This window comes from Lampetra fluviatilis, chromosome 22 (genome assembly GCF_964198595.1).
Source record: "Lampetra fluviatilis chromosome 22, kcLamFluv1.1, whole genome shotgun sequence".
Taxonomy (NCBI): domain Eukaryota; kingdom Metazoa; phylum Chordata; class Hyperoartia; order Petromyzontiformes; family Petromyzontidae; genus Lampetra; species Lampetra fluviatilis.
Window position 1 is genome coordinate 3701028 of NC_136296.1, and position 21659 is coordinate 3722686.

At 46.9% G+C, this 21659-nt stretch overlaps 1 protein-coding gene across 3 annotated transcripts in view; it reads left to right on the forward strand.

Moving 5' to 3' along the window:
* Positions 1-21659, forward strand: part of LOC144938460 (CUB and sushi domain-containing protein 3-like) — a 683443-nt gene that overhangs the window by 195405 nt on the left and 466379 nt on the right. The window lies entirely within an intron of this gene.

Sequence of the window (21659 nt, forward strand, 5' to 3'; positions counted from 1 at the left end):
GGTTAGATCGCGTAAATATATAAATGTGTCGTTAAACCCGCCACCACCCGACACGGCCAACTAGTAAGGGTTGTCACATAAACAGAACATGCCAACTCGTCACTAGTACAGCACGCCGGTGTGTTGGAGAGCAAAGCCACAACATTCACAATCTGACTGCGATGTTTTGCAAGTAATTACAACTAGCTTCATCAGGCGACAGCCAGATTTGTGGATAAGTCGAACTGTTTCGTTCCTTTCATAGAGGCATAGATGTGGTGGCCACACTTCTGCGCTCTTGCGCCAAGTGGAGGGGGGATTAATGAGTCAACGTACATTATGCATGTGCATTATGCGAGCACTTTGAGCTTGTCCTCCTATTGTGTGTATTAAAATAGCCGTACCAACGGTAAACCCTATTGAAGTATGCTGCCTTCATATGCATGCATTTAAATAATGTATTATTTGATCATTCGATTCCACGCAGCACTAAGGCGGTAGCTATCCGAACGGTTAAAATTATTTTATTGATTTAAATTTCAAACGATTCTCTAATTAGTCTAGGCCAGTAGTAGATAGTTTCGCGCATAACTTCAATATTATCAAAATAATTTGGGTGTGCTTGTTGGCACACGTGTTCTGCTACTGCTGATAGCTGTATTTGGGAGTATTTAATAGTTATCTGATGTTCTTTTAGTCTCGTGCTGATCATTTAGAATCACACTTTGTGGAAGAGTGCAGAAATGTGGTCAACAGATCTACGCCTTTATATAAGGAATGAAACAGGTGGACTTCTCCCCAAATCTGGCTGTCGCCTGATGAAGCTAGTTGTAATAACTGGAGAAACGTTGTACTCAGATTGTAAATGTTGTGGCTTGGCTCTCCATGTTCTGTTTACGTGACAACCCTTACTAGTTGGCTGTGTCGGGTGGTGGCGGGTTTAAACGACACATTTATATATTTACGCGATCTAACACCTCTATTATGGAAGAAAATATTTTGCTAAACCGATGGTACAACGATCGTGGACCTTACATTGTGCGATTTACTCACTGCATCACCATATTGTAGCGATCCTCGTGGCCAGCCATGTCATGTTGGTGAGCAGCTACTCCAGGAGCTTGTCAGTGCTGCCTTATGGCAAGTTCCACTGGGATTGTTTTAAGCAAGGATCCTGGGACTGTGGTGTGTGTGGCTGGTGGTTTTCGAGTGGTTTAAGTGGTCGTTGTGGTTGGCGATAACTTGTGGATTTGACTGGTTTTTCATCCCCGTTTTATGAAGTTGGACTCATTTTTCCCCCTTTGGGCCTCATCAGTCTCGAGACGTTTATTCTGTCACTTTCTTCTATCCGACCATTGTGTTCCTGTTTGTGGAAACTTGAAGGACTTAAATAGCAGCAATTAGACACGTGTTCTCTATGGTGAAGTGAAATTCGAGTGTTCCTTGGCTCAAACGAGCCTATTGGGTTGCACTCAGTTTTGTATGACCTTAGACCAGTGGTAGAACGTCCATGTTGCCATCAAAAGGGCCATTACACTCTACGATATGTACTCTTTCATGTATAAATGGTTGCGTGCTACCAACAAGCAAGAACACCGGTCTCCTATTTAGCCTCAGAGACTGATTGTGCTATTAATACTAACAACTTAAAACAACCCAGTGCATATGTTCATATACAGCGCCGAGGTACGATCGGTGCACAGTATAAAGAAGACTACTACGTGTCCCGGTTTGACCAGGATAATCCCCCGTTTTACGAAGGTTTTCCTGGTGTTGTGAAGGTTTTTGTTGTTGCTGTGGTTTGCTATTCCATTCCGGGTGAAAAATGTCTGGCTTTATTCCTCGACTCATGATACAGATGCAATGGTAGGGGGCTACCTGAGTCGTCGGTGGAGCTACCTGGGAAGTGGGTAGGGCTACCTTAGTGGGTGGGGCTACATGAGCAATGGGAGGGGCTATACTCTTTGGGTCTTTCGGTAAAGTCACGTAGATAGAAAAATAAAAAAAATCACGACGTTTGGATCGCAACACAAACAGTCATCTTCAGGTGAAAAAATACAGCAGGCGGACTGCTGAGGCAGGAAGAAATGGGAGGGGCTATCTGAGTAATAGAAGGGGCAACCTGAGTGGGTGGAGCTACCTGAGTGGTGGGTAGGGCTACCTGAGAAGTGGGTGGGGCTAACTTAGTGGTTGGGTCTATCTGAGCAACGGGAGGGGCTACCTTAGGAGGTGAAGGCTGCTTGAGTCGTGGGTGAAGCTTCTAAGAAGTGTACGGTTTGGGGGTGGGGCAGCATTTGAAAGAGCCAATCCAGTTGCTTTGTGGGTGGGGATAGTGATTTAGTGGGTGTGGCGATATAAAAGTGGGTAGGGCTGATGCAAGGAGGGGCTTATAGCTCACCTCACATCCCAGTTGAGTCTACAATATTTTTGGTGGCTTCACTATAATGAGTAATTCATGGAGCCATAATCTATTATCCACAGTTGTAAAAAAAAGAACCAATTGATTCAATAATTGATTCATGACCCTTATAGCCCCCATATCCACACATTTCATGATTATCTCAAATAATTAATTGATTAATCAAATTATGACCACTACAGCCTACACGGTTCACAATTGTCAATAATAATAATGAAAATCATAGTTGTTGAATAATCGAATCAAGCCATTTCAATCCACCATTATTTTTTTTAATCAATCCAAAACGTTCGGGTCGTTACCCAATTTTTGTGGGGCTACCAAATTCATTCTCGATCAATTAGATTCCAGATTTTATTCAACAACCGGAATTGAATCTGATACAGAACCAAACTGATGGTATATCCTTATCAGGTATTCATTTTAGGCTGAGTTGAACTATTAGGGGTCCAGTACAGACTGATACCCCGCTTGTCACTGTTGTAACACATGACTGGGAATTGAACCCTGGTCACACATGGTGCTGATGTTGTTAAGCAACTGTATAGTGCAGCAATAATCGTAATGTTGCTGCATATCGCATTCGCCCTGTACATGCATTGGACCCACAGGCAGTAAAAATGCTCATCTGTTACTGTTAGGCCAATACAAGTGACATCGTGTGTGACCAAATAGTAGATGGGCTGATCTTTTTTTCCCAGACTCTCATAAATCTTACTGTCATCCTTGAAATGCCACCTTATCCATTTGTACAGTGGCACTGCTCCCCTCAGAACCACAATTACCTCGCCTTACAAAGGAAGGTGCATGCTAATTTATAATTGCCCCTTCTCCTTGACTTTCACTCTGCCACATACTGAAAGGAGTGCGAGTTAATATAAACCAAGCAGATCACACGTATTACGTGGTTTGACAAACCCATGCGATGCCTCATTGTGCAGATATCTCCCTTAAGTAACTACTGAATCTGAAACGTCTCTTTTTCAAGCAATTAGAAATCCAGTCTAAAATCGATTTATGTTGATTCGGTTAGGACCCAGCTGAGTGTCACCGCGGTTACACCGCTCGACTTGCAATCGGAAAAGTCTGCGAATTAAAACTCCCCCTCTGGTTGTCGACTCAGCCCATCCATTCCTCCAGGATCAATATAATGAGTTTCACTCCGTCAGATGTCAAGTGGACATCCTGGCTCCTGTCAGAGGAATGTGGATGTGTTGCCACTGTATTTTGCCAAAAGCAGAAATGAGTGCCTCCCCATGTTGTTTGAACAGAGAAACATTTTAATTTGATAACATAACTCACGCTGGCATTTCAACATTTGTAAATGGTTTCACTGCATCCATAGTCCACCTTTAAGCCAACACCATGTCTCGGCGTCGACTTCCCACGGATTGCTTAAGTGGTCAGTAAAATATATCGGATCCCCTACCACCTAATATGCAATGTTATGTAATACGAACTGCTGATACTTCAATAAAATGTCCTTTGTTGAGGTTTATGGGATTCTGATGGAAAGGGAATAAAAAATAAAACTAAATCCTTCTTGAAATTGTAATGGGTTTCCAAGGAGATGTCATGAAATGGATTAAATTAGAAAAAAGCATTATATAACCAGTGACAAATGATGTCGAAATTATAATTTAATGAAAATGAATATCATATATGATTTAAATGTAGCATTTAGTAAGCGATAGTTGTGACAGTTGTGATAATATTTTATTGACCCAAGATTATTTTCAAAACGTGCCTGCTTTAGGATGTTTGGGCCACTGAAAATGGAGTTTCATTTTGTGATATGTGGGAGGAACCCATAATGACCGGAGAAACCCCACACACACATATATATACCCAGCTAGGGCCGTGTTATCCAATAGGCACATTAGGCACTGTGCTTCGGGCCTACGAAAATTAAAAGGCCTACAAAAAACATATTTGACCATGTTTTTCTTGTATGATAATTTTTTTTACCAAGTTATCTTCTTGAATAAATATACTTCGATATATATAGCGAGAATAGGTACAGTATATATACAAAGAGGCAGAGTCATGTAAAGCGTTGTTTATTTCACAAGGTGAGAAAAATTTACACCAGACGTGAACTTTTTCATTTATTCTTATAGCAAAATTATCAATAACCTCTTCAAATGGTGTTTTTTCGCACAATCTCATTCTCAATAGAGAGTAGTGCAGGGGAAGACAAGGCGCTGCTGTCCTACGAGTGAAACAAGCGGAGTGACAGCAGCGGTAGTAACATCGGGCAGCAACTGTATAGCATTATCACTGAAGGCCTATGAACGAACACAAGCGCCGAGTGCCTACAATCACCTTGATCCGTCCATATATACAGCACATGGAGATATAATTCTACATTTCACATAGATACCTCCAACAACTTACTTGATGCACTGCCCTTTTCATCACCTTCATCATCACGACCAGTATTTTGGTAATGTATCAAAACGGAAGATTGGCATGTGGCGCTCACTTACAGGGCAGCAGGTCAAGCTGGTTGCTGACATTAGGTAACCACATTGTGTGCATGTCATCCGTCGCCAAGGTGCACTGAGTGTCCTGCTGTTATGAAAATAAAATGAATACTGCAATGTAAAAACATCAGTATAGGGGCAATCTTAAATTAACTACATCACGGTATAATTCAACGCTTCTGATAATGTTGATTCAATGGGTTTTGAAACCAGTTATTAAGTCACGATGATAAAAAGGATGATGATGAGCATGGTGATGATTAAGCACTGCGGTGGTGAGATGTAAAATCCCTCGCCTGGTATGGAGGAGGTCGTGGATTCGATACCAACCCTGACGTGTGTATGGAGTATTTGGAGTTTGCATGTCTCTCACCGTGGCAATGTGGATCTTTCTCAGGGTCGTCCGGTATTTCCCTCCACATTTATAAACATGCGCCTAGAGTAGTTGGCTGCTATACATTTCCACGTGATAAGCCGCTTTGTTGAGCTATCAGTTGTGACCAGGTCGCTTCTGAAAAAGATCTGTACAGCTCAGTGACCCTTACCTAGTAAAATCCAATTAAGTAAAGTTAAGTTTAATAGTATATATTCTCGCAAAGGCCAAAGTCAAGTGTATTTTCTAACGAGTATGGGGTGGTGCCCATGCCCCTTTCGTAGCCGTGAGCTCGTGGTGACATTTCCATATCCCGATGACAGGAGCGGCAGTCCCTTATAGGACTCACCACTCCTGACTTTCAACATTGCGGTACTCATACAATTAATACTGGTAGGAACCTCCTGGTTACACCAGCCCACAGGGGATTATTGTGTCCGTCCGTTCGTCCGTCGTGCAGGGAGGGGCTGGGTGGGGAGGGAGCGGCTGGGTGGGGAGGGTGGGGAGAGGCTGGGTGGGGAGGGTGGGGCTGGGTGGGGAGGGGAGGGTGGGGAGGGGCTGGGTGGGGAAGGGCTGGGTGGGGAGGGTGGGGCTGGGTGGGTGGTGGGAGGGGTGAGGCTGGGTGGGGAGGGGTTGGTCACCCCGTGGTGCCCTTATAAAACTCAACGTTTAACCTACTCACGCCGGCTTGTGACCGCCCTCACAGTCGGGCATATTTGCAGAATACACCAGGCCGCCGTTGACCCTGGCCATTGACCGAGCAACCCAACGTTCCTACCAGCTCCCTCCGCAGGAATGTGTGGTTAAAGGGCTAAAGTGAGGATGACGATGATGATGATGACAGTGATTTTAAAGTTGATTATGATTTGTGAGCCTGTTAAAAATACATATATATTTTTACGTGTCACATTACCTCCGCTTTGAGAGAAGATAATTTTAGCAGAGCGTCCAATGATGTAATGTCTACGCTTTAGACATATCAGCAGAAAAAAAACGTTTTTTCTTGCCGAATTTACATTTCGCCCATATCTCTGCGAACAAACACACAGCTGGGGACATTTTCATTTGAAAAAGTCATCGCAGACATTTTTTTCAACATTACTTTTTGCCATTGCAGCAAAAAAAAAATCCACTTGGAAGAATTACTGCTCCATAATATTTTAACAGCTTTTAACTCAGATTTCACTTTTACGGACATATTTCAGAAAGAAAGTCATTAACATTTCATGTGCTTGTAGATGTCTGCTTGTGTGTGTATATATTTACGGGGTAAGTGGTAACTGTGCCGGGTATTACTCTTAGAATTCTTGTCTCAAAGCAGGTTCTGAACTTAAATCCGCGTCAGCATTCGGGGGGGGGGGGGGGGGGGTTACTCAGACCTTTACTTTATCCTTTTGAGTTCAATGAATTTCACTTTTTGGCAGGATGTTAACGACCTGGCCTTGTATACAGGGTCATGAGTTCGATCCCGACCCTGACAGCTGCTGTATATTTGGAGTTTGCATGTATCTCTCTCTCCTCGTGGTCGCTTGGATTTTTCTCCAGTCCTCCGGTTATTCCCTCCACATTTAGAAACGTGCGTTACGAATGAGAGAAGATCCCAGAGGACCCGGAGAAACATCCACGTGACCACGGAGAGAACATGAAATCTCTAAATATACAGGCGTCAGGTAGAGGGATCGAATCCAGGAACCCACGACCTCCTGTATACCAGGTTAGGGAGTAAACATCACACCACCACGGCGTCCCATATATTGACCCATAACACTTGAGTCTATCCCTGTATATTCGCAGTTTCCTTGTTCTCCTTGTGGTCGTGTGGATTTTTTTTCCGGATCCTCCGGTTTTATCCTCCACAGTTAGAAACACGCGTTCTGAGTATTTGGCTGCTATTAATTTCCACACGACAAGCCACTTCGTTGAGCTATAATTTGTGGCCAGGTCTCTTTGAAAAAGAGCTATATAGCTCAGTGGGCTATACCTTGTAAAAAAAAGAAAAAATCATGTTTAGTTTTGTAATATTTCTGGCATTTGCCATGGAAATGTGGACTTTACATCACAATTAAAGCCACCGAACGCAGATCTCCTTTGACATGGCGGGGCGTTGATCAGCAACGTTGACATGTCCACGGCGAGCCAGCTGGACAGCTTCAGGAGTGGCCTCATGGTGACAACCTGAAACGCTGGGAGTGGCTTTGCTGCGCGCCCCACGGTCTGAGACTGCGCGACCGCTGTCGCACCGTTGGCTACTCTTTATTATTAATCGTCGTTGTGAGGAGACAGCCGCAGCTGCCGTGCAGTGTTACGATGCGACTCGGCGCAGGCCGTTGGGCGTGGGGCGAACGGAAGGCGGGAAGTTTGTGTGTGGGGGTCGGCGATCGAGCCCTCGTTTGGAACGTTGCCGTTGTCGCACGATGCTCTACCAACTTCTAACTTCCGTACGGCTGATGTCGATGCAGAGCATCAACTACAACTTTACACTCACGTGGCCAAAGCCAGATAACCACGTCAAGAGTAGTGGAGTGTATTGCTGTGATTCCTCCTTCCTATGTGTGGATCGGGCATTGCGTCGTTATTTGTTGTACGGTTGTTCTGGATGACCACAATCGCACACTGGGGAGTTTTGGATTTTTCATTTGTCCATCGGGTATCTGCATCTACCATAGTTTGTGCTGATACGATTTCGGGTGGACCATGAGTTTTGTGGAAGCTCAAGCCCAAAGAATCGCCACTGAGCCTTGGGCATTAAATGAGGGGCACGTAGAGAGCTTCTATACTCTGAGACCTGGTCTCAACTCTAGACTATAAGACCCTGTCTCAACTCTGTACTCTAAGACCTGGTCTCAACTCAAGACTCGGAGACTCAGTCTCAACTTCAGATTCTGAGACCCGGTCTTGACTCAAGAATCTGAGATTCGGTCTCAACTTAAGACTTTGATACCCGTTCTCAACGTAAGACTCTGAGACCCAGTCTCAACTTAAGACTTTGAGACCCAGTCTTGACTCAAGATTCTGAGACCAGGTTTCGACTATTGGATCGGTTTGTTCAGGAAGGGGTGGGGGTCATGTATTTTATTGAAATATTTCAGCATAGCAACTGACTTGTGCATGCACAGCCAAGGTTCGAGTCCAGGCATGTATGCCCCTATATCGGCCATTAAAAAAATATAAATAATGCGCATGTGCAGGCCCCTTCTCCGTTTGTGTCTTTATACCTCTTCTCCACTCTCTCTGATGTCTCCGTTTCTCTGTCTCTCCACACACTAATTTTGTTGTTGTGTAGGGATGAGGTGGGATTTGTCTCAATGACCCTGAGCCTGTGGCAGAAATTCCATATTTCTATGGTGGAGTCCAGTCTATCTCCAGAATATAGCATGGTTTTTATTACAGTGGAATTGCTTGACAGCAGGGGTAGTATCTGGTGCCATAGCATCAATCTAGTAGGACCACCTCCAAATCTTTATCAGATTCTAATAGATTGGCATATTTACTTATAGGTAAAAGCAGATGCCTTTATGAAACAATACTTTCCGTAGTCTTCGACATAACATAGTATATTTTGACTTAAAACTTTCGTGACTGCATGGAATTCATATTCCTTGGTTCTTTCGGTAAAGTCACGTAGGTGGAAAAAATAATGAAAATAAAATAATGAAAATCAGGATGACGACCGCTTGTGTTGCGATCGAAACGTCGTGATATTTTAATTCACTTTATTTTATTATAATTTTTTCTATTTAGGTGACTTTACCGAAAGAACCAAATAATATAACATAGTATGCCGTTTACAAGCCATAACATGTCCAAAGATTGTTTACCTTTTTCTATCTCCCTACTTATCTCGCGAGGCTAGGCCCCACCAGTCCCAAATGACCAGCCACCACTGGTGGTTAGCACTTTGTTACAATTGCAGTGGCCCACATTAATATCTCAGCCATGTATTTGAGCAGGGAAATCATATCTAAATGGGTTAAAACCATCAGTGCATTACAATTTTCATTTATATAGCATATTTATCTTTCCATGTTACAAAAAGTACTTTTTTGCAAAACTGGTCCAGTGTTTTGCTTATACTGAATCAATTCTGTTGATGAGATGCACTCCCAGAAGTGCTGTGTACACAATGGTTAAACAAATTATGTGGAGGGACAAACATGCTTAAGATTAAATATATATATATGGTTTGTTATTAACAATCTCCACAACGATGCTTCATTATTATTTCACGTAGTTTAATCAGATTCAAACCCAGGTTCTCAGTGATGGTGGTTTGGTGTGCCGGACAATACCGTTATTAGCCTACTGTCACCATTCCACCTCTGCAGTAAAGGCATTTTAAATCTTCACGTTCCATCAAGTGAAATACATTGGCAATTTCCCACCAGAATTGAAGTCTGCTGTATGGTACACTGGCTCTTTGGTGAGCATGCAGACCACCGCTCTGTGGTGTTATTGCAGACCTCAACAAGTAATACCTAATCTCTAATCTCCCAGCCGGCAATGATCCAAACAATTCACAAGAAGGTTACTCTAATATGTCTGGCAGGTTGTGAGAAGATATGGAACCATAATTGAGTGTAATCATGCATTTTAAAGCATTATGAAAAGCAAAATTTAATGATAAAACTGTTAGCTATGTCAATAAAAAAAATATATGCCCATCTCTGAACAAAGTATATGTGACTCATGTGGAGTTCAAGAAAACAATGTGATATAATCCTGGTCTATTTTATACCTGCAATCTTGGTAAGATGTGTATTCGTGTAAAATATGTAAAAAAATGTAATTTCTCTTTGTTTAATAAAAAAGTTATTATTTCCACAGAATAGGCAGCGACAGCCAAGCGATACTATGATTAATAGTAGCGTAATTGTAATTATGAGCCAATATTGCACCAGTTAACGTTTTTTTCTTTATTTTGAAAGTAAATGTGCAACACCGTCATTAATTCCAATTATCGTTTCCCTGTGACAGTATTTTAAAAATACAAAAACTTGCTCAAGGAACACTATTATCATGACACTTACAGAGTCTGCAATCGATTTTAACACCAAGGAATTAAAGGTTAGACGTTCTTGCGTATCACTTCTATTGCTGTCAGAATTGTTGTTTTATTGCTAAAGGAGTTGTATACAATACATCCTGAAACAATGTGAGGTGTACATTAGACAGTGAGACAATTTAAGGCAACGGACCGATGGGACACTTTGATGGAGTCATTAGACTATCAGAGTCGTCTCCGATGGGATTCTACGAGACATGTAAGCCATGGGGTTGATTCATCGAATGAAAATAGATCCTTGCCCTCACGATGCATGCATTCAAATGTGTCTGTGCTAGAATCAATTATCTTTGATGCGTATGCCACGGGTTTCACAGCTTCGAGAGGCGCAACATTCAGCACAATGTGAAGACAAAAAGACAATTCATCTTCAATGAAATGACGACCTCCAATTGTGACAATTGTGTTTAATTTCGAGAGAGGTGGTGGTGCAAATAATTCATCTCGCTTGGCTTCTACACAACCGACTGACGGGCGTGCTCTGATGCAGTTGTTAGACAATAGACTAACAGACCCAGCCTTCTTCGATGGAACATTGGAAAGACAAAAAACTAACAGACTGGTCTTTGATCTTCTTTTTCTCTCCCAAATATGAGACTCATATACTGATCCCGAATGGGGGTCTCTAGACAATAGACTGACAACACATTCCTCCATTGTGTCTTTAGACAATAGACTGACGAGACAGTCTCCCATTGTGTCTACAGACAATAGACACACGACTGCATACTAGGCTCCCAGAGCTACATGATAGCCGAAAAGGAAAACATTCGTGACTCCATCGAAGAATCCCAATGAGAACAAAACTGGTTCACAGCTGCGTCTTCGTCTCACTGCTACCTTTCAGGTTTTCCGCGTGCACTCAACTCAAGATTAAAAAAATCCCACGCATTCAGTTCTCGTGAGCTGGTGGTCTGGATAACGCTGCGAGCCTTTACACGTGCAGGGCTGCATACCTCTGTGCGCTTGCTAAACGTGAATGCTGCACGTATGGCGGTTTTCCGCATTGTCCCCACATAACGGTGGCGTTTCTCCAGGCGCTCAGCTTTCATCACAAGAGGAATTATCTCAACATTTCCAGGCGTGACATGCTTCAATCAATACTCTTGAGACTCAACGAAGCTGTGCTGATTAAATAAGGTAGTGTCATAATATACGCTGAAGAAACCCATTTCCTCTGAACGTGAGGCTTTCGAAGAAGATAAAAAAAAGCATTTGTCCTGAGATGCACCCACCACCACAAGGTAAGAGTACTGGAATGCAATTTCAGTCTTTCTCATAGAAACAGCTGTGGTAACGTTTCATTTGAATAACGAGCAATTACTCGATGCCGAATGGAGAGCCGTCGTTGCGTGTGTACCATAGCGAGCCATTGCCGTTGCTCGTCAATTCGTGGCACTGAGCGCTCGACATTGTCGGACGTTCGAGTTTGTTCGTTGCGGCGACACATTTCAATTGCTCCGCATCAATGCATCGAATGTCCCCGCCAAACAGCTATTTTCATGGGGGGCTTGTTTTTTAGGCTGAACAAGTATTTTCATGTTGAGAAATGCAGTAAATTGTTTTTAATGTATGCTTTAGCATATTAGACCCTGAGTGGACATTCCAAATGTCGATAGTGGGGGGGGAAGGGAGGGGGAGTGGGGGCAGCCTCCCCATAACGTGACCAGCGGTGGCAGTGTCACCCAGACGGGGAGGGCCGTACCCGGAGGTCCTCCCACTTCTCCGCACAGTTGGCTGCGTACGGTGTGAAAGAAGTTGAACGTGAAGACGGCAACTTGCCCTGGGCCCCACCCACCGCCCCTCCAGCCCACGTGGACTTCTGCCATGGGCTCCAGGCAGGTATAGCGGCGACGGCGGCAACCGATTGCGACCTCGCGACCTTTTGGTGTCGCGCGAGTCGGGCGCTGTTAACCACAGCCCCGCCCGCCAAGTTGCCCGCGTTGCGCAATGCGTGCAACCCGTCACAATGATCGCACCTGGCGCGGTTGCGCGATGAGAAATCGCGTCGCGGCAAAAAAAAAAATCGATGCAGTTTCCCGTGGTCATTGGTGTGATCGGGTACGTAATGCGATTGCTTTGGTAATTGCATATGCCGTGATCACTTGCGGTCCGGATAAAGGAGAGGTGGGGGGGAAACACAGATCCCTAATTGGCTGTTAAGAACGGCACTTGAGGATTAGAATCCTAATACATATTAGCTTGGACGTAGTTAGAGGGATTTATATTAAATTACGCGCGACTCTATTAATCAAGAAGTGCGATTCAGGCAGTACTCAGCTATAACATCGGAAGTTCACGAGTTCCAATCCAGGCCCATCATCTCTCTGGGTTGAATAAAATAGGCACCACTTTGTCTCATGTGTAAATTGAATCTCTTTCGCAAGACACGGAGTGTTTGAGGCCGGCGATACACTCGGCCGTCTTTGTCTCCCCAATGCCAACTGTCTATGCACCGCACCGGGTGGGATACTCATTTAAGGCTGAGTCGACCTAGGGGAGAGTCCCAGCCCCGGTGCAGAGATATTCGTCACCGTTGTCGGGCGGGAATCGAACTCGGTTCACGGGACTCGTAAGCAGCGCGCTCACCATTACACCACCGCTCCTAACTGCCAGCATCTGATAAAGATTCCTCCGTATAATATGAGCAGACGGTTGGGGCACGTGCTCTTAGCGTGCACCTATGGAGGCCGGCACAGCACACGAGCACCACGCCCGGCCACCTTTGTCTCCCCAGTGGACGATGGCAACCATGCTAATCAGTGGACGTGAATGGCCTCTGCCATAGGATTGTAGAATTTCCATCGCTGGCTCAGAGGCGCGAACCTCACACTCAAACATGTATTTGTTTCGATTGTAATCACCATTTCTTGTTCCCGGGTAATTTCTTGCAAGGGAATGAATGTTCCATGGGAACTCCTTCGAGTCAAGCAGAGCCTCGCGTCTTATCCTGGAATAGATCCCAACACTGGGACACGCCAGCTTCACGCGCTGGCAAACCGCATTCCATACCCATAGAGGCATGGAGACAACTTCAAGGTAGAGGGCAAAGACGCACAAACACGAAGTTTACAGAACATCATAAACCATGCATCACAACAAACAACATCGATCCCGTCTTCTTTCAAGGCCGAGCCAAGATAGAGACTGCAGGCGACTTCAGAAGGGGATGCAACTTTTAGTTTGCTCCTGGATTTTCCGATTTATTTATTTATTTATGGACTTGGGTCTCACTCAGAGGAGGATCGCGGCATCCAAGTCCCCTTGCCTCCAGACAGCTCGTGAAGAGCAAGTGAGCGGTAACCACCAACAATCATCATCAGCAGCAGCAGCAGGAAGGGCACCGGTAGCAAGCAGCATCGGCCACGTTGTGTGTCTGATGCCTCTCCCCCGCTCTTGCTCCAGAACTCCTCCCGTCTTCAAGACGCCTCACTTGGGGGCAGTGCCACATCGAATCCACCCATACCTGTGCGCGTTATCGCGCCTTCTCAATGAATTGAGGACCCGGAAAAAAAATCCACACGACCACAAGGAGAACATGGAAACTGCGAATATACAGGTGTAATAAACGACTCTGGACCACGATGTCTGGCTCAGTGTCCTTTATTATTCGGTTCGTGTTGTACACCCACACGGCTGTCTTTACTCGGTAGCTTCTCCACGGTGCTGACTCCAATGTCGGCCCGATCCACAACAGCAGCTCCGCTGCTGTTTCTCTCACACAGCCCCCCTCGGCTGTACTCTCTGCTGCTCTTCTCCCTCCGCAGCTCTCACAGCTTCTTGCTCTCTCTCTCTCTCTCCGCAGCTCCTCCTGGCAGCCACACCGCTGCCTCTAACACACAGCCTTCCTGGCTGTACTCTCCTCTCTCTTCGTCGCTCCTGCGACTCTCTGCAGCCACACCGCTGCCTCTAACACACAGCCTTCCTGGCTGTACTCTGGGGTCGGCCCCCGCTCGCCGGCGGTGCCTCCCTCCTCTCGTTCGCCCTCGTGGCCTCACCCTTCTCCATTCACAACCCGACTGCCTTCCTCTTCCGGTTTACCCGCTTAAAGCCCCGAACCTTCCCCCCACGTCACATGACTCCACCCCCCGTGACGTCACCTCCGGAAGGTCGCTTACGCCCGCATTACACCACCCTCCCCCGTAGAAAAATCCCAGCCGACCTCGGCTGACCAATAGCAAATCGTAATGCGGCGAACCGAGCTTCCCCCCCTAAAGGACACCAAGCATATTATATAACAACAAGAACAACAACAGCACAAAGCACAACAACGCACATCCGCATGTCGTACACGACAGCCCCCCGGCCCCAGGATAGAGATGATGTAATTCCGGGCCGCTTAAGAAACCCCCAATAATTACCCAAATAACCGCGATGGACGGCCCAGTATTTACATTTTAACAACAATATTATTTACACGTGAACAACAACAACAAAAAAATTTCTGCTCTTACCCACCAGCAGTCTTCCCTTGAGGACCAGCACAGACCTCAGTCGTACACAGCATGTACCCACAGTCACTCTCAACAAACCAACAACCCCTAATCGCACACCCTCGCGTGGAGAGCCACGCTCCCCAGCGGTAACGTTTAACTCGCCGTAACCCTCACCGTGGTCGTCAACCCACGGCAACATCCATTTACCATACTCTCGGCTAGTGCCATTTCGGGGATGAGCAGCACTCGGCCATGCTCCTCCCTTACTATCCCATCAGCGATGGACACACACCAGCCTCTTATAGTCTGACGCTTTATAGCCAAGGGAAGATCAATCCCTCGGCAAGGCCAGATATCAACGACCCCCCCCATGGGGTAATGTTCTCTTATAGAGACAATAACGCCCTAACCCAAATCCCGTGAGCCCCCGGCACACCAGGTTCAGTCTGCCACCGCACAACTGAACCATGACTCCCCGAGCCATATGAGCACACGGCCCATTAGTTTAAGACATACCACGGAGGTCTCGCCTCCGGGCTGTCAGGTCAGCCATCAGCCATAGGCCGACGTGACCACCACTCTTGCATCACCCAATCAACAATGGCAGGCATAACAGATGGAATATTTGCCCCACCGAGGTTTTTCCCGCGCGCTCACAATGGCGGCCCCCTTCGCCCAGCGCGTTCGCGCAATATCTCGCGCGCACTCAAAATGGCGGCCCTTTCCGCAAAGCGCATCGACGCCATACCCCGCGTGTGCGCAAAATGGCGGCCCAACGTGCGAACACGTGGCCAGTTTTCTCCATTCGTGCACCCCAGCTTCCCTTTGCTGGGGGTCACAAACCGCATCCCCCGTCTTATTGTAACAATCCCAACAACGATAGACGCACAGCCCCAGCTTGCTGCGCGCAGCAGTCATATCGGGGAATTTTTAACCAATATTTTACCAACCACATTGGTTACACAACCCAACTCGCAAAGCAACTCGTGGCTGCATGCGACCAACCGAATACGCGCCGCAACTTGGCGCCAATTTACGGTCCCCTTAGCATTAACCTTTGAGACACCCACAACGGCGTCATCACGCACCCCCAAAGCGCGCTCTTTCTCTCACAAAGCGCCGTTACCCATAATATACACAAAATCGCGTGTACATAACATCCATACGACCAAATAATAGGGTCCCCCTCGAATTTGTTACCAATTTCCAAACAGGTACGCACAATTAATAACATCCCAATCCCAATAGTCAATCAATGCATCGCACCCCATAACCGTACAGAACGGTGTAACAGCACATACAGTCAGCATATCGCGATCACACGCGCACATTTAAACACAATAGCAAGCCGATCTGCAGGTAACCAACACACCATTAATCCAGTCGTAACATTGCAGCAACAACACAAATATTCTCTCTCTTGCAACAACCACATCGCACATAGCACCTCGCAGCACCATACACCAAAAAAAATATATATATATTTTCCAATTAAGCCCATCGCACAAGGTAACCCACGAGATGATACAGCGCAAGATACCCGACGCTCCCGAGTTAATAATTAACTTCGACATCAATATAACAACTCCACACCGCAGCGCACACACACAACTTAACACTCAGCAAGCACAGCATACTCTCCGTCCATTCTCAACACACGTACACACTTTAATTGACACCGAGCAACAAGCAGATAGCGCGTTCATCGTTATCACACACACATACACACTTTCCGAACCGCGCTCCGCACAATCGAGTCATGAGAGAACAAAATCGCCCCCACCCGGCCCTCGAAAGATGGGTGAGGTGTGTGTAAAGGCCGGTTGCGTATCGTTACGACCCGCCCGGGGCTGCAGCAAGAAGAGGATGGCAGGGCGGCAACTTGAGTCGTCTCGCAGAACTCGTTCGGCGACTTGACTGCTCCGTTGTCACGCACCCGAGCCAGGACGGGAGAGCTCCCGCCCCAGCAGCTGTAGCGTCGTCGTCCTCTCCTCGCAAAACAGCAGCTCACAGCAGGCTGCTCTCCCCGCGGCACCTCCAGATGGCAGCGCAAGGCTGCCTCTCCGCCGCGATGTTGAAGATGGCGGCGTCTCCCCGCCGCGGTGAAGACAAGATGGCGTCTTCGTGCCGCGTGGCAGATGGCGCTGGCAGCGCAGGCAAGGCGTCGGCCTGCAGACCACCATCGGCTTTCCCCACTGCCGTCGTCGGCGTGGTGAGCTCACACGGTTTCGCCAGCACGATTTTCCAGGTCTCCAGCTGCGCCATCTGTCTCAATCGTAAGTCGGATGATGTAGCAGATGATGGCACAGGAATATTCTTTCTTCCGAGCCGTCTTGACAAGCCGTTTCACTTCTGACACCAGTGTAATAAACGACTCTGGACCACGATGTCTGGCTCAGTGTCCTTTATTATTCGGTTCGTGTTGTACACCCACACGGCTGTCTTTACTCGGTAGCTTCTCCACGGTGCTGACTCCAATGTCGGCCCGATCCACAACAGCAGCTCCGCTGCTGTTTCTCTCACACAGCCCCCCTCGGCTGTACTCTCTGCTGCTCTTCTCCCTCCGCAGCTCTCACAGCTTCTTGCTCTCTCTCTCTCTCTCCGCAGCTCCTCCTGGCAGCCACACCGCTGCCTCTAACACACAGCCTTCCTGGCTGTACTCTCCTCTCTCTTCGTCGCTCCTGCGACTCTCTGCAGCCACACCGCTGCCTCTAACACACAGCCTTCCTGGCTGTACTCTGGGGTCGGCCCCCGCTCGCCGGCGGTGCCTCCCTCCTCTCGTTCGCCCTCGTGGCCTCACCCTTCTCCATTCACAACCCGACTGCCTTCCTCTTCCGGTTTACCCGCTTAAAGCCCCGAACCTTCCCCCCACGTCACATGACTCCACCCCCCGTGACGTCACCTCCGGAAGGTCGCTTACGCCCGCATTACACAGGGATAGACTCAAGTGTTATGGGTCAATATATGGGACTCCGCGGTGGTGTGATGTTAACTCCCTAACCTGGTATACAGGAGGTCGTGGGTTCCTGGGTTCGATCCCTCACCTGACGCCTGTATATTTGGAGATTTCATGTTCTCTCCATGGTCACGTGGATGTTTCTCCGGGTCCTCTGGGATCTGCTCTCCACATTTATAAACGTGCGTTTAGAGTATTTGTCTGCTATACATTTCCACGTGATAAGCCACTTCATTGAGCTACCATTTGTGGCCTGATCGTTTCTGACAAAAAAAAAGTGATATAGCTCAGTGGGGCCTTACCTGATAAATTTTAAAAATAGTTTATTTTAGTTTTAACGACTTAGGTGACTACTCTTAGGTTTTTTCGGTAAAGTCACGTCGGTAAAATAAATAAATAAGTAATTTGCTAAAGTTCTAATAGAAATAAAATAAAATATTTATATTATTACTTTTAGTAATTTTTTTTATTTTTTACCTACGTGACTTTACCGAAAAAACCTAAGAGTATGAATTCTTGCAGTCAAGAAAGCTTCAAATCTAGACTTAGATGACTGCCAGATGCACCAAACATGCTCCCCAGTGCTTCAATCACCCAGCACTCTTCTCGCTGTGGTGTCATTTCGCTCTTTGTTGTTAGTGGAGGGCAGCCGCCTCCACCTCATCCAACCCACCCACACAAGCGATTTGTGGCATGAATTCCAGATCCCTCTGGCCCTCCATGTCCACCGTGCCGTTGGCGGTACGCACCGTGTCGAGATTCGAGAGAGCCACCGTCTCGGCTGTGATTGCATCGAATGCTTCTGTCTCTTGAAGGTCACTGAAGATTTGAATTAAAAGAAATATAATACAGATTCATAAGTAATATTTTGCCAACATTTCAGCCGTGGATTTAAAACAAACTGCTGTCTAATTTTCATTCTGTGAGAATAATTGTTACGTAAGAATGATAATTCATACTCTTTGGTTCTTTCGGTAAAGTCACGTAGATAGAAAATTAATAGATCACGACGTTTCGATCGCAACACAAGCAACCGTCATCAGGTGAGACAAACACAGCAGGAGAACTGATCACGTAGTTCTCCTGCTGTGCATGATAATTACACATGTTTATGTGCGTGTGGCGGTGCTCATCTCCATAGATGGCCCTGGGAATGACACACACGGTGGGAACTGGTCGATTTAAACACCACGCAAAGTGGCAATCGTGTCAGCAACCCCGAATTGATGGTGTGCCGAGTTGACCTGTGACCGGGCTCTAACTTGCAACCATTCAGTTACGAGGTCAGATCCAGCCCTCACCACCAACCCCCTCCACCTCTCACCCTCCCCTCGATCCAACCCTCACTACCCCCACCCACCTCTCGTATAGCAGCAAGAGGGCCGCCAGCCTCCACGCCCGGCCCTCTCGACTCCCTCGGCCGTGCACGATGCGCGGCCGGCCAAAACCGACGCTCCGATCGGCGCGCGTGCGGTTCTTTGTTTCGTAATCCGCAAAAAAAAATCACGCCGTTTGGTGCAGCGACGTGAGCGTGACTGTATGTTTTTTTTGAGCTTCTGTAAACAAAAGCATTCAATCTGCAAAATGGTTTTACATCGATAATTAGGGACTGCTTATTGCCTCTAAATGGCGACCATGAGAGAGATAGAGAGGAGAGCTCGACCGGAGAGAGAGAGAGAACTTCACCTCTCGTGGGTGCACTCAAAGGCAATGAATCTGCGGCTCCGAGCGACTGCGCTGCTGTGAGTTGTGGCTGTGGGTTCGTTTTCGATGATGAGCACGGGGAGGCAGGGGGCCCGTTGCCCACGGTGGCGTTGTTTCTTCTCATGCGAATGTGCACGCGATCATCGGCGTGGACAGAGTTCGCTCTCGTATGAGATTCCTTATTCAGCACAATTGTGATCAATTACTGCAATGTTTCCGCCACGTATATATATTTGTTAGTTTTGTAAAATATGTGGGGTGTGGGAAGGGAGGGGGGCGGAATGGAAGGGGGAGAGTTTTTTCGCTAGACTCAAAAAACAAAATCCCACTTTGTTCTGACTCGATAGTGGTTAAGGGGAGACTGCCTCCCGCCACGGGAATGTGAAACTTCCACGCGTGACTCAGGGCTGACTCAGTTAACGTCGACAGAGTGGTGGCTTCAATTTGAGGAGGCTACAAAAGGTCCGCTTCGCGTTTTCCCCAGGGCAGCGTGCAGTGCTGGTCACGGTGCCACTTTCCCAACTGACCGCCGGTTCCCGCTGGTCACGCTCGCGAGGACCGCACGGACTGGCCGCTTTGAGAACACCTCCGATGCCGTTATAATTAACGGCGTCGTTCATTCGTGGGTACGAGTTGTCGCCGTGTCGCCGTTCCGCTTCCTCGGCAGGGTCCAGCGTTCGCCGTGCTTTTGGGCATAAACAACGTTTTCGCTGAATCAGGCCACGGCCATCGCGTCGTCGTACGCTGCCCGTGTTAACCCGTTTTCGACCCGGGACTGGAACCAGCCGAGAGGTGGTGGAGTCGGTCGCCACCGTAGCTAGGAGCCGCGTGCTGCCACCGGCACACAGCGAAAGCGTCGTTTTATTTTGGTCTATGGAGGGGCTGGGGGCGGTGGGAGTGGGGGGGTTGCAGTTATCCTTGACATTTCTGGTGGTTTGTATTTAAAAAAATAATCACAACGTGTCTCCCTGCTGAGATGAGCGAGGGGGCACCCAACTCATCCTCCCATCCGTGGCTCACAACCAAGTGGTCAAATTGCCACATTCTGAAAAACGCCGTGGACAGTCTCCGTGAGATGATTGCTATTGACGTGCCGCAGAGTAGTACTTCCTTTATAGATTCCTAATTAAGGAGTTATGGAGGCTGGCAATCGTTACTAATTAGGGGTGTAATTATGCATTGATTCATCAGTATTGATTTTTTTCTCAGGCTCATGATAGGTGCACGAATCGCGTGCGTGTGAGCATCAATGCACAGTTTAAAAAAAAGCCTTGCAAAGCCGCACCGGTTGAGAAAGGAGAGCTCTTCCGGTTATGAAGGATCTCCCGCATGATACGGAAAGATAATACAATCATTTATAGGGGGGGAAATGCAGTGTTTTACTTTCGCGCAATAAACATTGAAGGCGTTCGATTAACACCGAATGACAACAAAGTCAAATATGTGAACAATGTTCAATTTACAATGCACTAACACAAGGTCCCCACTGCACGGTATAGTTTGAGTCACCTTCAGAGAATGGGGGGGGGACCCTGACATTTTTGTGGGATGTGGAATGCTGAATATATTTTCTGCAGGGTTTGAAGAATGTATTTTGTTTGTTTGTGAAATATACATGAAAAAAGACTTGAGAGAGAGAGATACAGAGATGACTAACAGAGCACGTGGTGTCCAAGGGAACGTTTTACCAAAATGCCACAAAGCGGATAAGCACATCATGTAAACGTCGCTTTAGAATGGCAAGCACTCATGGACGTGTCATCTCACACCATGCCCAATTTAATCTGTGGCCAGACAGTGTTGTTTTTGTGATTATTTTTTCTAAGCATTATTTATTATTTTATTTAAATAACCTCCCAGATTTCTCGAATCCAGCTTTGAGAGGTTTTTACTATACTTCAGGGTACACAAATCACAAGAATATGGCATGCGAATGTTACATGTTAGACTCACAGGGTGAACACAACTGTACAGTCGAGACGGGGAAAGTGGAGACACGATTTCAAACGAGATTGCCAAAAACGAGACGAGAGACAGAGAGAGTTAATACTTGAATTTGTTTGCAATTCCAGTATCGTGAATTGCTCGTCTCCCGTCAATCACAGCTCCTCGCTGTTGATCACTGCAGGGTGTTGCCGCCGCTGCTGCTGCTGCCGCTGCTGCTGCACGGCTCTCAATTCTCGCCATCGGAAAGTTGGGGTTAAAATTACATTTTGGTGTCGCAGCCCATCATCTCCCTCCAGT